Source organism: Cantharellus anzutake, assembly GCF_015039405.1.
Source record: "Cantharellus anzutake strain C23 chromosome Unknown EI90scaffold_364, whole genome shotgun sequence".
Classification (NCBI taxonomy): Eukaryota; Fungi; Basidiomycota; class Agaricomycetes; order Cantharellales; family Hydnaceae; genus Cantharellus; species Cantharellus anzutake.
This window is the reverse complement of record NW_024067314.1, coordinates 5,327-10,652: the sequence shown is the minus strand read 5'-3', so window position 1 is coordinate 10,652 and position 5,326 is coordinate 5,327.

The window sequence follows — 5,326 nt, the reverse complement described above, 5'->3', positions numbered from 1 at the left end:
CTTGTTCGCTTGTAGTCCCAAGGATAAGCCCGCCTGCCCAGAGAATGTAGAATCCTGTGTAGCTTGGATTCCGCACGTAAGCATAAGGCCCGCTGGTGATGAGCTTGTGGCCTGGAAAGGTTGTTAGTCCAATGGATCTGGTCCGTAGAAGATTGTATTTGTCGAGAAATGTTTACTCACCTTCGCGTATGGTGAGTGTGAATGTGAATAGACGCCCCAAAGTGTGTATCGCCCAGAGACGGAGAGCTCCACCGGCGATAAAGGCAAAAAGGGCCAGTACACGAAGTCCGGTGATAAATGACGCGGAATTGGGGACGGGAGAAAAGTTGGGGAGAACCCGTTTGAGAATATCGGGAAGAGAGATGAGATAAGGATGAGTTGGTGCTGGGGTCAATTGCAAATACAACTCTAGAAGAGTGAAAATGCCAGAGGAGAACTGAAATATGGGTCAATGGACTGCGCTCGCCACTATCGTCGAACGCTTACTCTCGCTATCTTCACCTGATTCAGTGGGCTTGTCATATGAGTTTCACGGCGAACCCGATCCCCCTTTGTGAGGTCTTCATTAGGGTCGCTCCCGCCCAAATAGGCCAGTATGCTCCCAAGAATCAATCCAGCGTTGACGAGGAGCGTGTAAAGCATGGCGAGAGTGGGTGAGAGGAGCAGAGCACAGCCACATGGAAAAAGCTCCCCGTTTGCAGGGTGTCAAACCACCCCGAATGACGGGCTCACCTGACGGCAGGGTCGCAACATCAATGAGTTTCGGCTAACTCCGTTCATTGATTGCGGCGTCCCGGCTTAGAGGGATCAGGCCGACAGACTCGTTCCCAATTGGAGCTCATACACCAGCAACCTTGTCATTGACCGAGCTTGCGAGGCTGTGTATTGACGACCGGATAGCCGCACTGCCACGACATCTTGATAGCCAGAGGTACGATTGAGTCTCCAACACTAACGCTCTACCTTTCTTTCCTTTGCATCCGCCGTACCCGCTCTCGGCCTCACCGCATGCTGTAACGCCACGCCCCTTCTCTAGCGACCTAGATCGATTTTGTCAGGCAGTTCTTGTAGGTCTCCCCTTCTTCTCACCTCCACCGCACGCATTGGTGACTTTTCTCGGTTTCCTCAGTTGTTTTTTTTTTGTTTCTTACTGTTTGGTTCTGTTCTACACTCGGTTGGTTCAAGCTCACGGCCCCTTGCTACTTTGCCTCCCGGCTTGGAGCGGCGCTATTTAATGCAAGTGTTTCGGTCTTGCTGCAGGTGAAGGCGTTGTGACCTTCGGTTTTGTCGTGACCTAGCTTTATCCTTTCTCTTTGTCTGTGTGATTATCTTCTTCAGCGTTACCCTCCTCCGTCCCCTTCCGCCTTTCGTGTGTATGTTACCTGATCTCCGGGTCGCCTCCTATTCCATGACTCAACTTTGGGATGACTCTATATACCAGGAAGTGATTCGTCTCACCACAACCTAGGATATATCTTAGTCGGAGTGCATTGAACGGTCAGGTAACTGTACGAAGACATTTCCGTGCTTGAGCCACAGCCAGTGCTGGATGGAGCGTAGACTAGTTGGGCATGCAGCTGGAACGGAGGGACATGTTGATATTTCTCGAAAAACATTAGCGCCCACGTACTTCAGGAGAAACGTTGCAGTAAATATTTAAAATTCGTTCGAGCTGCGGATTTCATCGATTCTTGCGATTACTAAGTCACCCTCCAGAGAATTTCGGAAATTAGTATAGTGGAGTGGAAATAGAGGAAAGGTTTAAGCACTCATGTTTTCAGCGCTGAATGGTGGGCGTTAGACATTGCACTAAATGTTGTTATGGCTAGAAATCACATAAAATGGCTTTGGCTAGGCCTATATGTCCAAGGACACAGTTGAACTTCGAGATCTCTCTGTTGTTTGCAAATGACGGAGATTGCCGAAAAAAAAGCGTGTTGAGCGCGCAGGGATCAACAAACCAACTTCAGTTCATTCCTTTTCCGGTATAGCGTTCTTTTCCTCCAGGCGTGTCTGACAACTCTCCCCACGCAAGCTGGGATCACCTGGCTGGTCTTACGCGCGTCACCTACACGTCGGACATGAATTCTGCAGCTTTCTTCAGGATACGCCTCGTTTTCACGGTCTTTTCCCTCGTCACTCTCGCCTACGCTGATGTTCCAAGAGTTGACTTTGGTCGTATGGGCACTGTCGCCGTCGCGGGTTCCTTCATTGGATTGGGCCTGTATTCATCTAATTCTACGCATACTTTTAATCCTTCCGCCTCTACCTTGGTCTCTCGGGCCGCAAACGGCACCATCAATTCGATCGCATGGACGAATGTAGGGGGTTCCATCCTAGCTGGCTGCATCCTCAACAATGTTCTGTATATTGGAGGCAACTTCAGTTCGCTTTCTGGACAGGCCTATGCGAACGTTGCCGCTTATGACCTTTCGTCGCGTTCATTTCGTGCCCTAGGGTCTGGACTTGATGATGCAGTTGATGTTCTCTACTGCGACTCGAGTGCGTCCCAGGTGTGGGCTGGGGGCAAGTTTCGCCATCCTGTGAACGTTGACGCTTTGTCTTATGGCGGGAGCGTTGTGGTTTACGATGTCAAGAGCTCCACCTGGCAACCACCCGCTTTTACAGGACTCACAGGCACCTCGCCGTCTGTACGCTCAATCGTTCCAAGTTCTTCGGGTTCGAGTTTATACTTTGGGGGTTCATTTACCACCAACTATGGTGTCAATGTCACGGTTGCCAATGGTACCAATAATCCAAATGTCCCTTACTCGACTGGTGCATCCCCATTTTCCTCTTCCCTCGTGCCCCTCCCTCTTGCCCCTGCGGATGTCGTTGCCAGCCCATCTTCGTCGGAAGATGGGTTCAGTAACATCTCTAATATTGTATGTCCTGCAGGGCCTGACGGCCCTGGCAACACGTGGTTCTCAGCCAATAATGCACGTACATTGATTACTATCCGGACGAATAAGTACACGACAGCTAGAGGTGTGCGTTTGGGCAACACTTTCTTACCGAACCATGGGACTAGAACTTTCCAGTGAGTCAGCCAGACATCGCATGCGGCAATGGAAGCTGAGGCTTGCCTTTAGGGTCGTCACCATTCCGGACAACAATCCATTGAAGCTCACCTACATTGACCCAACAACTCGAGCCAACGTTTCATGCACGGATTCATGCCCACTTATGACAGACTCCTCTATACCATATCAAGACTTCCTCTTCGAAATGGCAGACACTCTCACTGGTGTTCAGATCACCCTCTTAGAATGGGAGGGATCCAGTGCTGGGCTTCACCTTCTTCAGGTCCTCTCAGATGGTGCGGGAAAACTTCTTGAACCTCACTTTTGGAGTTGACAGTTATTTTCCCAGGTGCATTTGCTTCCGCCCTCAACACTGACAATCGCGCATCCTGCTATTCACCTAGCGGGTCATCTGTCGACTTGACTGGTACTTGGCATGCAGAAAACGTATTTACTACAATTGCTGCTACCACCCAAACTGTCTTAGTTGCGAAGCCCAGCGTTGGCACACCTCCCTCTAACTCCCCCAGCGTCACCTGGCATCCGTATGTCTCTGCATCCGGATATTATGATGTCTACCTATACATTCCAGGTTGTGATGACATGCAAGATTGTGCAGCTCGTACATCTGTCAAACTCACTACTAATCCTGGAGGAGGCGCCCTGCCAGTCGAGAAGACCGTTTCTCAGAATGTGCACGCGGATACGAGGGTCCAAATCTACAGTGGATATATTGCTACATTTCCCCCCTCATACACTTCGTCTGTGAAGCTCACGCTGGCTGACCAGCCAACAGGCAATGGGTTCCATGGGAATTACGAAATTATTGCGGACAGAGTGCAATATGTCTTGATCTCTCTCGATTCGACCGTTGGCGGCAACAACGGTACCGGGGGACTTACTACCAGTACAACAGGATTCGGCTTCTTTGAGTGGACGAAACAAGGCAACGTCAATGCAACTGGAGTCCTGCCCAACACTACCGAGACACAGCTTGATCAACTTTCCACGCAGCTTGCGACTGCCCTAGGTTCGACAACGAGAACTGCCGTGGTCAATGCCTTGGTCGCAAATTCGGACGGGCAGGTTTTCCTTGGTGGTTTGTTTGGGGCGACCAATGGACCCACCAATGTGGTCGAGTTCAAGGATGCCGCCATTATCCCTTTGTCGAATAATGGCTTGAACGGGGTCGTTAATGGTCTGGCCATTGCGAATAACAGCCTGTTCGTCGGAGGAGCTTTTACAGATGTTGTCAGCGGGAGCGTGGAGGGCATTCGTGGAATTGCCAAATACGATTATGGAAGCAGTTCCTGGGCACCTTTGGGTGGCGGAGTAAATGGTGTCGTTGCTACTTTGGTGGTCGCGAACGGACGCTTAGTACTCACCGGAAATTTCACTGAGGTTTATTCCTCTGTCGATGGATATGGATCCCCAGCCGATGGGCTGGCTATCTGGGACCTGAACGGAGGGGAATGGGTAAAACAAAATGGAGCTTTCATTGGTTCAACTTCCTTGTTCGTGTCGGTCTCTGATGGTTCTTCTTTCATCGCTGGCAACATCGCTGCCGCGAATGAGTTCAGTGCGAGCGGATGGACCCTCATCCAATCGGGTACAAACGGCCAGCCGTCGTTTACTTCCACTCCTTCCACCCTTGATGATGTTTTTCCTTCCGGAACGAACCCTTCGCCTTCTCACACTCCCGCTGCCCGTCGTTGGAACAAAGCACGGCTTGATACGGGTCTAATCTCCTGGTTATTTCCGCGCCTGAAGGCTGCCGTGCTCCCTCGCCAATCACCCCCAGCACCTGGTGGTTTACCTCCTTTACCCCCTGCGCCCGCGCCCGCGGTCCTTGCTGCAGCATTCTGGACCAATTCATCTTCGAAGCATCAAAATGTCATCCTTGGAGGAAATTTCACATTCGTTGATAACTCCAGGACTCGATACAGCGGCGTCAGCATCTACGATGTGAAGACCCAATTTATTCATGGCCTCCAAGGTGATGCAATTAGTGGTGTCGTGTATTCCCTTCTAGTCCAGGATGATACACTCTTCGTTGGCGGGAACTTGACCGTTGGAAACACGCCTGGCTTCGCTATTTATGATCTCAAGAACAACCAGTGGAGCTCGTTGAGCCTGGTGCTGAAGGGATCGCCTTTCGTCCGTTCAATCACCCTCCGACCGACAGATTCGAACACGGTCATTGTTGCAGGAACGTTTACTGGCGCGGGGTCGACTACCTGTGATGCCATTTGCGCATGGGATGTTATCCACCAACAGTGGAATACTCTGGGCAGCGGTATTCA